Source organism: Vidua macroura, chromosome 14 (genome assembly GCF_024509145.1).
Source record: "Vidua macroura isolate BioBank_ID:100142 chromosome 14, ASM2450914v1, whole genome shotgun sequence".
Lineage (NCBI taxonomy): Eukaryota > Metazoa > Chordata > Aves > Passeriformes > Viduidae > Vidua > Vidua macroura.
Window position 1 is genome coordinate 10,737,017 of NC_071584.1, and position 14,301 is coordinate 10,751,317.

A 14,301-nucleotide genomic window follows, 5' to 3' on the forward strand; every position below is an offset into this window, starting at 1 on the left:
ATTAAGTTTCCAACAGTCTATGGAAACACAATAAATTTCTTTAGAAATAAAAGCTAAGCCTGGCAAGCTCAAGAACAGCAGAGTAGTTCTTCTTTAATATTCCTTCTAAGCTTGCTCAAAGTGTAGAGCAGGTCAAGAGCAAGTTCAATTCACAAATTATTCTACTGGATGAAATGGAAAGTTGCAAGCCAATGAAAATAAATCCAAGATAAAACGTTTTTCTAACTTTAAATTAATGTGCAGTTCTGTGATAGAGAAAAGTTAAAATTCATAGAATTCATTAGTACAGTAACTTAATCAGAACGGCATAGTTGAAGGTGGAAATGAGTAGTTTCAGAAACGTTCAGACATTCTTTAATATGTAAAGTTAATGTTATCTTTAATGCATATCTCAGCAAAAGCTCCATCTTTGCCCCCTATAGATAAGGGTTCCCCCAGGAGAGGAATATTCCTGCAGCTTAGGAGAAGTGGATCCAGTTTGCTAGAGGTTTATTGTAATAAAGCTTATAATTTACTGACTGACAAACTGGCTTGCTTTCAAAACAGTCTCTTATTGGCATGACATCCTTTTTACCATCAGAAACTCTGCTATGCAATTTAGGTGTTGATGGCTACAGATGTGTACTTTTGCAGATGGGCAGAAAACCAAGGAAAAAAGTGACAAAGCAATCCAAAAGTTTGATAAACGTAGCACTAAGATGAATGATGGGGCCTGCTTTGCTGGACTGTTAAAAGTTAGGTGCAAATTAGCAAACTCTGTTGCTCCTCACAGCTGAGTCATTAGTAAAATGTGATTGTTTTATTGTGTTGATTATGTTCCTTGTAACATGCGTAGATATGAACTTTTTCAAGCTTTCTGCAAAATTTGTTGAATTCTCCCCATGAAAAGGCTTCTGTATCTCTCAGGTATTACAGTTTTGTCTTGTAATAGGAAATACTTGCTATTAGCTGAGCAAGGGCTGAATTTACATCAATTAAAAGTTTATAGTGGTAACCAAAACTTTTGCTGAATCCTTGAAAGTTAATACAGATCTGGACCTATATATCTCTTTTTTTCAGCTCCATTTGCTTTTTAGAATTTTCTTTCTCAAGATTACTTCAAAAATTTAACAAGTTGCTCTGCAGTTTCAGACAAATCATTTAATTACTGAATCCAACATGTGGTTGGAACAAGTGCTCTACTTTGACATGTTGCTTTTTACTACCTTAATTCCAGTTTTATATTGCTGAAATTCATGGTCAGAAATGGAAAGTTCCTCTGGGATGTTTGGTGTTATGATTTAGGTATCATTTTTTCTAATGTTAGTATTATAACATAAGATTGGAAAACGAAATATTGCAATTGAAAGAATTAGTGCATTATGATTTTGTATTAGGAAAATGGTTCCAAATCCTTGTTGTAATTACACATGAAATAACATACTAGGGTTTTCTTAATGCTTATCTTGTCCTATAAATAGAGAGGGTGAAAATAGGGCAAAAACGTCAGTGTCACCCGGAATCTGTTGGCGAGGAGTGTGATCAAAGCCTCTTTATGAAAGGAGAAGGACTCTCTTACTCTCCTGGGGAAAATTTTTCTTTCAAGCCTGTGTCTTTAGACCATCTCCAAATTTTCTACTTTTTTGCTTCTGACCATCCAATAAGTGATCATGATGACTGTATCATCCAGCAGGTAATCCAAGTAATTCAGTTTCCTGTGACAATGCTGTTTCGATGATACTGTTTTCTACAGCTCTTTTTATTCTTATGTATTTTGGCAGTAATGGTAGGGCTCATTGAAAAGCAAAAAAAGTAAATATTGGGATTTTTAATTTCCTCAGTTAGATTTAAGTAAACATCACTTCAATTTATGCAGGTTTTTAATATATTATAAGCAAAGTAAGTGGCAAATTTTAAACATTCTTCTTTTGTTGTATTAATTTAGAATGCTGAAGATTGCCTAAGGTGAAAGTCTGTTGACTAAGGCCTTCATTAGCATAATAAAGTAAGAATAGTTCTAAATATCTTATACAATTATACCAACCCCCCCTACTTGCTGAGATCTTCTCTGAACACACCCTGATCATGCATGAAAAGAACTTAATGTAAGAATATAACGAATCTTTTTACATGTAATTACAAACTTTGCACCTCTAGGACAAACACCTCCCAATTATCTCATTTTGTGCTTCATCCATTATGTAAGCCTGTCAAAAATTACTGTCTTTTTCCAAGGCACTTGATTAACATTGACCAGTTTTTCTCCAGTTTCTGCTCAAATTAATGTAGTGAGATTAACACCACAATTATTTGTAGTGGGTTGAGTCTGTTGTTTAATTAAAATAAAATAAGGCTGTCCACAAAAAGCAACTTGTTTGCTCTTATTTGTCCAAGTAGAACTGATTCTGTGGTTTAATTTAATCATTTTATTCCCCTTCCCAACAAGATAAAATTTTCATTTTCTTGTTAATATATCTTATTCATTTTAAACGAGTAAAGAGATGGTGATTTTGTTGAGCAAACTTTGCATGAGGGAGGGAATTTGCTGATGTGACATGGTGGTAAAAGCTTGAAATTGCCCTAAATGTTTGTGATACCAGCCTGCAGTGCTAATTATTTCTTTAATTACAATGTGTCTAATTATATTCCACATTTGTATACATACCCAAAAACGATCTAATAATAAAAAAAAAGTGTTCTTTAATTAAAATTCAATTTCTTGTGTGATATCAAAATGATATTGGCACTTCTAGAGTGAGAGATTGTATTCAGCTGCCCAAAGCAGTGGTCAGAAAATCTGCATCTCAATTGATATATTTTCAAATATATGTTAAATATATACATAACAAGGTTCATATATTAGTATTCTGTGGGGGCATTTAAGACACATGGTATGATTTTTCTGCAAGAAACACAGCATTTAATCAGTAATTTAAAAGTACAAATGCAGAGGAACAAGGAAAGGTTTGCTATATGGATGAAAATAATTCTGAACAGTTATTTTTTTTTTTAGTTGACTGTATAATTGATATGTTTTCAATTGTAACACCATGGAGCTTTTACAGTACTGCTGTTTTCAAGCAAGGGATTCTCCAAGGCAAGACTTGGTATTTCTTTGTGTCAAGATGATATAACTTTGCCTCAGGCACAGCCACAGGCTGGAAACACTTTGAATGGATAAAAAAGGAGACAGATGGACATCTGTAAGTTCATTACCATTACAAGTCTGAGCATGGCTCTTTATTAGGAACATGCAAAAAAAAAATATGAGAATACAATTGTGATAATGGATTTTAAATATAGGCATGTGAAGTAAGGTATAGTGATTTTTGAAGAGTTCCTCTCATTACAGAGTTATTATTTTTTTCAACTACATATTCTCAGAAATAACCCCAAAAGACCTTGGGGTTTTAATGAGAAAAGAAAAAAGATATTTTTGTTAATTTCAAAATCAAGGCTGAATTTAATACACTCATTCAAACAGGTCTATTGCATTAAGGCTTATATTCCATTATGTTTTATGGTCTATTAATAAGTATTTTCAATATTTAATGTGCAACAAGCATTAAATATTTCTGCTACACTTCTAAAAATTAAGTTAGGGATTCAGTAATCCAAGTTTCTTGGAGGTGAAACAACTGAAGTAAAAAGGAACATAACAGGAAAGAAACCCTGAAGATTTAAACAGTGAACTTGCTTTTAGTTTATAATTATTTGTATTATAACACCCAAGAATCCCATGGGTGACTGGGGTTGTGTTATGCCAGGCATTGTGGTCTGAAAAATTTCTCACCTTCCCTTCCCTTCCCTTCCCTTCCCTTCCCTTCCCTTCCCTTCCCTTCCCTTCCCTTCCCTTCCCTTCCCTTCCCTTCCCTTCCCTTCCCTTCCCTTCCCTTCCCTTCCCTTCCCTTCCCTTCCCTTCCCTTCCCTTCCCTTCCCTTCCCTTCCCTTCCCTTCCCTTCCCTTCCCTTCCCTTCCCTTCCCTTCCCTTCCCTTCCCTTCCCTTCCCTTCCCTTCCCTTCCCTTCCCTTCCCTTCCCTTCCCTTCCCTTCTTGCTATGTAACTCTGCATTCCTCCCCTTTTTAATTCTTTTCATTTCTGCTGTTGCTTTTAAAGGTTTATTTTTAACTTGGGCCACTTCAGTAAAGTTAGGTGGCAGTGAGCCTGAGTTCACATGTGAGGGTAAATGGCCAAATTGGAAAGGAGTGGGAGCTGACTTTAAGTGATGAGGTAGCAGAGCTGGCTGAACTACACCCAAAATTGGAGTAGGGAAAAGTGGTTTGAAAAGATAAAGTGATTATACCTGACTCTTTTGTATTGAAGTTTCACTAGTGGTGAATCTAGAAATAGAGTTGTTCATTCCCACATACAAGACTAGTGGAGACAGAACTAGAAACCGTGGAAAGAACAGCCTTTGTGCTCCCCCAGCTTATGAATATTTTGATAAGCTATGAAGAATTTTTACTTGATTTTCTGGGATGTGTCCTACATGTTGTGAAAGGTACTCCATTATACTTGCTTCTGCTCCCAATCCCATGGCTGAGAGAACAGAAAAAGCAATTTGAGTATTATGTGGGGAGTCACGAGTTTTCTGGAGTCGCTGGTCAGAGACAGGGACCGCACACAGCTCAGAACTGCATGGAGGCAGCAGCGAGGTTTATTCCTCAGAATCAACTTATTTAGGGAGTTCCAAACAAAACAGGGTCTAAACAGCTCATTGGTCTGTTTTTAACACCACCCAGCTCCTGGGCCAGTGAGATGTCTGCAGCTCAGATGGAACATAACTGGGTGAAGTCCCTGTCTGTATTCAAATCCCATCATTGCTCAGACAGGGACATGTTTATGGAACCAAGCTGGGTTTCTTATTTATAGCAGAATTAATTGCCCAGTACAAGCCAGCTTGTACTGCAACAAGCAAATGGAAGAAAGAGGACATTGAGTTAATTAGAAGAGTGTTCGAACCCAAAAACTCCCAGAGGCCACTATGAGCCTGCACCTGGGAGGTGTGAGGGTGCTCATACTCTGCCAGTGCTGTTTGTGCGTCTGAATTCCAGCCTGGATTATAATAATAATAATTGAGCAAGGCTTACGCGTAGCAGCACAGAAGGAATACAATTGTGGTTTCCAGAAGCGCAGTTCTGCATACTCTCTTCAGAAAAAAAAGGAGTGCCTGTGCAGCTCATTGGAGTTCTGATCGTCTTTAATGATTCCCCACATAGTCAAATTAAATTATTCTTGTAAGAGTTTAAGTGGTTTTCTTAGTGAAGGCAGCCTATCTATCAATGTATTATTGTTTAAATTACCTGTTCATCTTGTGAATCAACAGTTTTCAAAAATACCATCAGGGTATATTCTTCTTCAGAGACAGATTTACATTTATTTAGAACACAGAATCTCACTATTGTTCTCTCAGAATTATTCCAGCTTGCCTTAATATATTCTTGTTAACACATGCACTCATACTTTGGGGTTCCCAGATTTCTCAGGGACCCTGAAAACCCAAGTTATGCATCAATAGTAAAAGAATCCACGTGTATCCATGTACAGTTCACGTCTATCTACTTGCTATTAACAGTTTAGCATCTGTATAGTTAGTGCAATGTTGAGGGTTGTTATCAAACCTGTTTACTTAAAATTGTTTGCTTCTCTCCAGGCTACAAAACTGTACAGCTGCACAGCTCCTCTCCTGCTCCAAGACCTGCTGTGGCAGATGCAGCTGGTTGATTGACAAGTTAGTGGAAGAGGAGCTAAAGAGAAGTCATGGGACTTCTCTTCAGGGAATGTGTGAGTTGCCCACGAAAGCAGACTGAGAAAAGGAAGAAATTATTCTTTAGCTGTTTAGCTACTTGACAGTCATCCAATATGGGCAGCTGATAACATTCCTGAAGATAATGTCACCTTTGCTTAAGGAAATGCTTGAAGTTGGAGGAAAGCAGAGACAATTTGCTCTGGCTACACATTCCCTGTCTCCCCACTCTCTTATGGCCAGTGGCAGGTTCATATAGTGCATTAATGGTTGATTTTGAAATGAGAGGAAAAAGAAATTCAAAGACAATTTTGAGATAATGTCTAAAAGGAAAGTTAAATGTTCATTTTCTGCATGTGAATGGGAGACTCAAATGCTCAGTTTAAATAACTGTTTCTGAAAGTAATATCCATAACAGTCAGAGGAAGGGCAGAAACCCAATTGTGCTTTGAAATGACAAGAATAGATCTTCCCTCTAATGCTTATTGTCAGTTATCTACAGTTTAGGCAAAAGTCAAATTGTCAGCATGATAAATGTGTTAGATTGATTCAAATAACACTCAAAATGATTTTGTTAGTTTACTACAGACTTTTGCATTAACTGTGAGCTGGTAGCAAATTCACTCAAATCACCTCTTTTGAGTGAGACTGTAACAAATTCTGACAGGTTTTTTAAATTTCCTTTGACAAAGTACTTTATTACAAATGTCTGATGACTTAATCCAAGGAACAATCAGTTACTTATTACTGACCACCTCCTCATACAACTACTAGCTGATACATTAGCCAGGGTTTTCTGCAGCATCTTAAAGGTAACTTGTGTTTTTAGGTTTCTGCCTGAGCTTCACGTCTCCTCTATCATATTTAGGAATGCTGGCTGTACTTGGAAGATGGAAAAGATGCTAGGCTACATTCTGATTGCAGTCTGCAAAGAAATGAGATGATGTTGCAAGGTGGTGTTCTTTAAAGACTCAACAGCTTTGCAGCTGATATTGTTTTGGAGTAAATTTTAAGGATTATTGTAGGTGGTGTTTGTGGTGATTGGGAGTGGGGCTGGCCCAGCCTCAGTGGGTAAGTTGTGAGAAGGAGGTGAGCAACACTGACAGCAATGAGCCATGGAGTGCCCAGGGGCACTGAGCAACCACCAAAGGGAGCAGAGGGCACACAGGTGCACTGCATGAACAGGAGGGTATAAAAGGCTGGGCTGAAGAACAAGAAGGGCAGATGCTTGCAGCCTTGTGATATTGTATGGTGATACTCTGTGTATTGTGGCCATCTAAACTGTGACATGTGCTGTGACAGATTATGAACTTTGGTATCACTGAGGCTTTACAAGGGCTGCACACTACAGGGAAGTAGCATCCATTACAGAACATAGCGCAACATTTTGGGGATCTTTCTGGTAAGTGAACATTGCGTTATCACAGCTGCTTGAATTCAAAATGGAAGGAAAGTTTAAGTTCTGATGTGATAAGCTATTCTATTATTTCTTTAGATTTTAATCTATATGTGATGAATTTTAAGTGAAATTATGAATACTCTATTCACTTCTCTGTACAGTCAGAAGGTGTTTAGGGAATGTTGGGAAACTCTAGAGTAATTCTAGAAGGAGAAGGGAGCAAGGTGGCTATATCAGCACTCATAAAATACTTTCCTTTGTCTTCTGTGGTTTTACATGTAAGGTTGGTAATTTGAAAGCCCAATTAAGTGGATACAGTGGAAAAAGGACTTTGTTTAAAAATTAGGTCCTCCAGGAATTGGGACCAAGGCACGTTTGTCAGGTGTCTTCAGGGCTCCCTTGTTTTAAATACTGAGATGAAAAACACCAGGGCTGTGGTATCTCATTTGGCAAGAGCAATTTGATCCACCCGAAGCAGCACCAACTTCTATTCTCAGTTCTCATGTTCATTAACTGGCGTGTTACATCAAGGAACTGATCCAGCTTGTAAAGGAGTTTCCAGTTTTTTTCTGGAACAGTTCTCATATTTAGTCCCTTCTTGGTCCCACAGGAGAGTTGTGGGAGGCCGAGAATGAGAGGCAGCACCAGGGCAGGAATGAGCAGTGAGGGGTGCAGGTGCACTGAAGAAATTGAATCTGGATGGAGCCAGATCACAGAACAGCAGAGGGAGAGGAGACAGGAATGGGTGGCTGGGAAGGGCAGGGAGAGCCTGGGGGACAGAGGATTTTGGCAGCAGAGAGCCCAGGGACAGAGGAAATCAGGGGCTCGCTGTTTGAGGAGTTCTGCACCAGTAAAAAGGAGAGAGAAATATAGCATGCAGAGGAGGCAGTAGATGGTAGAAAAAAAAAAATAAATAAGGTTAGATAGCTGCCCTCTTGATAAGAACGGTTAATCAGGAGGACATTTTCTGGTCTGAAAGCTTCATGTGATTTACCTGAGATAAAAGCCTTGAAGTGTAGCAGCTGAGGAGGATATGCTTGGGGAATTCACAAAGAGGTTGGAGAAACTATTAGTTTGAACCATGACAGGCCTTTTCATCATTTTCATTCTTGCCATAAGACACATTGAGGTAGTATATACACTTAGGAAACTAATTACTATAAGCCTAGCAGGCCAGACCTAGATTACTTACTGAAAACAAATCTTCTGAAGGATCAAAGTATTAAGAGATTTCAAAATACCAGTGAATTATGATGCTTGTCAGTTTTCAATATCAAGTAATGATAAAACCAAGTGGCTGTAACAAATTATTTTGTGTCCAGATGAATAGATAATGATGACTATCCATCCCACACGTGCTGCTGTTTAAAGTTTAGTTGCTGCACTAATAAACCTAAGCTGTATTGACCAAGGTGCCAAGCTCAGTTTTGATTGTGCTGTGTGATAATTCACCTCTGTAGCTACTTTCATTTTCATGGAAGTTGAATTAATTGAAAACTATGAATTCAGCTTTTCCAACATAAAGTCCCTAATTCAGCATGCATTTGGGGGCCATTTCAAAAATATTGGTTTTCTTGGAGAGCTGTTTTTTCTCCTGATGAAACCTTCTAGCCAGATGAGCGTTAAATCATATTGTACCAGGAAAGCAAGAAGGTTTATTTAATTTGGGTAGGCAGATTCTCAGTTCCTCAGAAGTAACAGGTTGGGCTTAGATATTCCCTGAAAGTGCAGGAAATTGTGCTGGTCTGTGTGGAAATGGAAAAGGTGGCACAATCTATTTATGATAGGTTTGTGGCAGCTATGAAAGGGAAGATAATAATCTCACTGATCTCTTAATAGCATTACAGAAATCAGTGTTAGACTGGGTTATCTTTGAACCTGACAAAGAAGTTGAAGGGTTTTGGAGGTATTGGGGTTGTTTTTTTCTTTCTTTTTCCTTACTCTGTTGTGTTTTGCTGAAATGGAAAGTAGTTGGTAACACAAGAATATCCAGCATATGTGTGTAGGTAAAGATGATAACATTATTGCTGTGTACATCTTAGCCACAGTCCCTTTGAGAAAGAGGAGTTCTCAAAGTCGTTGAAGAAGAAGGAGTTTGAAATGATGTGTTTCCAGTGGAAGCCCTTTCTCTTGGAAAGTAATTTCAGGCACCAAGCACTGGGGTTATTCGGCTTACTGTTTTTCTGCAGTCACATTTTCCTCTGTATTATGCTACAGTGTTAAAAAGGAAAAAAAAAAAAAAAGGGAGAAAAGAAAATGGCCTTGCATCATAGCAAGTGAACTGTGGAAACATAAAAGATACAGGAAATATGTGTCTTCTTGTTTTTGAGATTGCTTAAGGGGAATGGGGATTTCTGTATTATTTTTGTAATGGATCAAAATAGCAACAGCAAACTCCCTTCAGTCTTATTGATTTAAATTTGTTAACCAAGGGAAATAATCAGAATCAGAAGATGTTCTTTTGTTTACTTTAATGAGCAACTTTAAGCTTGCTTGATATACCTGATGTGGGTTTGGGTATGTGTAATTTATAATTATAGTGCAACTTTTCACAGTATGGCATCTTTAAATTTTCTAATTTCAGACCTCTGTTTGTGAGTGTTATACTATGTACCTATTTGCAGAAGGATCAGAGTATATGTTAAGACAGTTTCTAGACAGCTCAGATAGACACCAGGATAAACATAGCTGTGCTGGCCTAAACAGATTTGCACAACCATAAGCAGTGAAGCCTCCCTGTTTTGCTTTCTGAGTCTGGCAGGTTCATGTCTGTGAGAAGTCAGACATTCTGGCTCCTCTCTGGAGTAATTTCTGATACAGAAAGTGTCTGCTGGAGCAGTGACTGAACAATATGCCATTTAAAAATGTATAAAATCATAATTTGTTTGAGAAAGCTAATCATTACATGAATTGCTGTACTAAATGTGGTCCATCCTACTCAGAATTTTACTTCTGATAGTAGCTTATGGCAGACACTGAGGAGTTGCAAAGTAGATACATGCAAAATAAAGTTTTTATACTCTTTTCTTCCTGAGGTCAGATTTTAAACTGCCCTACTTAGATATCAATTTAGAGGATGAGATAGAATTTTCTTTTCAGTGTTCTTTCCTATGATTGTAGTTCAGTATGTCCTTCCTATACACATATAAATGTCCAATCCCAAATGTCATAGGATGGACTCCTATATGCACATCTGCAGTAGCTGGTGGCAGGGTGTTTCACAGTGTAATTGTCACAGTGAAGCATTTATTCAGTGTTTGCAATTCCACCGTCTTTCATTAGCTTTCCTTTTACTCTTGCTTTATGATGTGTGTGGAATGGTAATGTCAGATCTATCTTCCCTGTCATTTTAGTTTGGAATATGCCCTTTTTGTGTCCTTTGTTATTTGTCTCTTCTCCAAGACAAACTGTTTAAGTCTTGCAGTCTCTCTCTCTGTGATCGTTTCTCTATGCTTGTATTGCTTTTATTGTCCTCCTTTAGTGCAGCCTGTAGCATTCCAGAGGAGGCTGGATTAGAATGGATTGCACATCATCTTCCCCTCATACCTAGCACATCTTAATGTGATATCAGTCAGAGCAGGGACTCTCACTGAGCCTCCTGTGTTACAGCAGCCACATCCAAACCTACCAGGAGTGCAAGTAGCTTAAATTCTTTCCTTCCCCTTGCACTTCTACCCTTTGCCTCCTCACCCAGCACGGCAGAATTCCCCCAGATTTCTTCACAGCTTTCCCTGAATTTAATTTGTTGTTTGCAAATACTGCTGCTTTGTTGTTCACCTGCACTGCCATTAATAAATACATTAAACTTCAGATTGAATATGAAACCTTGGGGCATTTTACTGGTCAATACATTACACTTGTCACAAATGATTAGCTTGTGAAACTGTGATGTTTTTGGATCATTAATCCTTTTTAATGTTTACCTTGTTATTGTGTTTTATTGACAGCAGGCAAATAACATTTTTGGTGCTATGCACATATTTTGCTAAATACAGGGAGAAAACTTGGGAACAGAAACAACTTACTAATCCTTTTTGTTAAATCACTTTTACTTGCAGCAATGTTGTTAGTTTCATCACAAAAAAAATAAATTGTATTTTGTGTGCTGAAGCCAGAGTGAAAATTCCACTCAAACATGGCAAACATTCAAACTGAAATCATGTTTTATGACTGCACATTAACCCTCTTGCTCCCCTTTCCTTATAAAATACTGCTGATGGTATTAGATAACTCTAACTTTAGTGCAAGCTCTGAGCTTAGTTTTTTTCACTTTATTCTGTTTGGAAGGTTAAGCCCAAATATGAACCCTGTTCATTGCTGCTGGAATCTAATGAGTTCTAAGTAGGTTATGGGTCTCTTAATTTAGCAAACATCTCCACAGCCTAACAATGCCACCTGTTCTTAAGATGAATTCTTCTGAATCTTGAATTCCCCTGAAACTAACACCTATCCACACACCTCATTCCTGACAGATGGAAACTGAGGGCTCCAACTCTCTAAAAATGCACTGAGGCAAAGACACTCTGCATACAAATTGCCATAATGTCTTATGATCACCAGGAAGGATTTGTGTCTTTCTTACCCTTTAAAATTAAACTCCAACCTTTATTTGGCACACAGAATGGCAGGTGACACTTCATATGCAATAAAAAAATCTTGCATTTTTTTGTGCAGGAAAGGAAAATCCTCCTCCCTGATGGTATCCATGCACATCCCCTCAGTGCAGACCCAACATCCTTCCTGTGGCCTTGCCTTACTCCAGAAAAGTCACTGTGCTTCCCTTGGACTGTTGCTCACACACACACAAATGCTGTGTACACTCACTATTTCCAAATGTAAATTCCCAACAGCCACATCTGGAAATGGAGTGGGGAGGAAAATCAAAGTACTGCATGTGAAGTGCTCATAGGGTACATGATAAAGAAATGCTGCAGGAGGGACCTTGTCTATCTCTTATAGTTGGCAGGGAAAATAAGTAAACCTGTGTTCTTATTGACATGCAGCAGACTGGTGTTCCTGGATTATCTTTTCTACAATCAAGAGAAGAGGTGACCTGACAGGATAAAGAAGAAATGCATGTAATTCTCTTGATGGAATTCACAGTCTCTTTAAAAAAATAAGGAACATGCTCAGCCCTCTGATCCCTGGCACACGAAGTGAACCCAGGCAGTTCTCTGTCAGCCTCTTGCCTCACTAACGAGGCTGCTTCTCAGTGAAGCCTGGCTGCCACTGCAGGGCTGCACTGGCCAGGCAGGACTGGGGTGCCATGCAGGGCTTGTCAGGACAGATGTGTCACAGCTAAGGCTTCATGGCTTTTCTGCCCTTTTGTTTTGTACTGAAATGCAAAACACACGTGAATAGACACTCTTGTTAACAGTCTCCTTGTCACCTGCTGTGTCTTTTGCAAATCAAGTTAAAGAGGAAGGCATTTTGAAACTGGTTATTTCACTTAACTATTTCTTAATGACTGTTTCAAGGATAGCAGTGTCTGAACTTGTGATATATTATAAGAGTCACAGTTTTTTTTTTCCTCTCAGAAAGGCTAGAGGAGCAATTACATGTCTGTATTTTTCTATGACTCAATACTGAGAACTGAACTTAAAAAACTATGTAAAATGATGAGTATCCTTTGGCTATTATCAGGTGTCACCTTCTAAGCAGGTTGAATTAGGCTTCAATAGTCATCCACCTATCCTTAACAATCATTCAAATTTAAAATACTGGTTTCTAATGATAGCTTTCTCATTATTGTTTTTCAACTTTTGGGATTGGTGAGGTTGGTGCTGTGCGCTAGGATTTTACACCTGGTGGCCACTCATTAGATATCGCTTTCTAAGGCCAGTGAGTTTTCCACACCTGCTTAGTTTCCTTCTCATTAATAAGATAATGATGCATTCTGTTATGCCTCCCACCAACAAACACTGTTTTGAACTGGATCATCAACTGCAGTGGGCTTCATTCTAAATGAAAATTGCTTTCCAGGTGTTGAAATTCACTATCTCACTGCAGTGGAAACAAAGATAGAGGTAATTGGATAATATATGTAATATGACACCAAATAAACTGTGGTGTAAGTACACAATTCCACAACTGGGAGTCATAAAGATTTAAGTGTAACCAGGACAGAACCAGGACAAGAAATTAATGAACACGGGAGAAGTGAATAAATGAATGCTGAATGAAGTCTCACCTAAGATAAAAGACAGTACAGATTTTAATGGTGCCAGAAAGTTGCTGCTTCTCCAAGATGTCTTATCTGAAATCTTTTGTGCCAAGAGAGGACTTCTAGAACAGGGAAGGTTATTCTGATCTTGCAGAACAAAACCAAGCCTAAGTGTTTAGTCTCAATTATTTTATGTACTTAACAGCAAGTGAACCTATATTTATCACTGCTTCTCTCAGTTGTGAAAATTGGATGATTAGGCTTTTGTAAAAGGACTACTACTTTTTGTAAAGGACTACAAAATATGCAGATGAAAAATGCTGTGGAGGTTTTTTTTAAGGAAGACACAGACATTATTGAGTTTATGGATGTCCAGATTTTATTTTCTTATGTTTGGTCAACTACACCAGCAAGTGCATAAAATTGTTGTTTAAAAAAATTACTATGGGTTAAAAAAATATGGGTATAAAATAGTCCTAGTTCAGCTATCCCTAACTTCTATCCAAATCTATGTGATTTCATAAACTCTTCATATGAAGTAGGATTAGATTGAAATAATGAAATACTGGGTTGAAATAATGAAAATATTAAGGATTACCTACAGCCTGGGAGTGCTTATAAGCAGTAAGTAATGATAATGCCAATATCCCCTTAGGCAGGTGAAAATGGAATTGTAAGTGGTGTGATGAGAGTTCTGTATTGCTAATAAATTTGTGTCAAGGTGTACTCGTGTCTCTGACTATGTACTACAATTTATATGTATATTTATCAGTGGCTTCAGATACAATTCATCTTTCTCAAAAGCAAAGGAAAATTTTAACAAGAGTTTGTAAAAAGTGATCAGAGGAAGGGTGAATCTCAAAGAAAGCAGATAGGAAGTTATCTCTTTAGCAGTATTCAGAAAGTGATTTTTTTTCTTTGTTCATGCTATATACCTGACATTCAGTCTGTGGTGAAGTGTGTGAGCTGCATGGATGTACTGCTGGGGCAGCGCTCGATCTTGGATCAGATGGC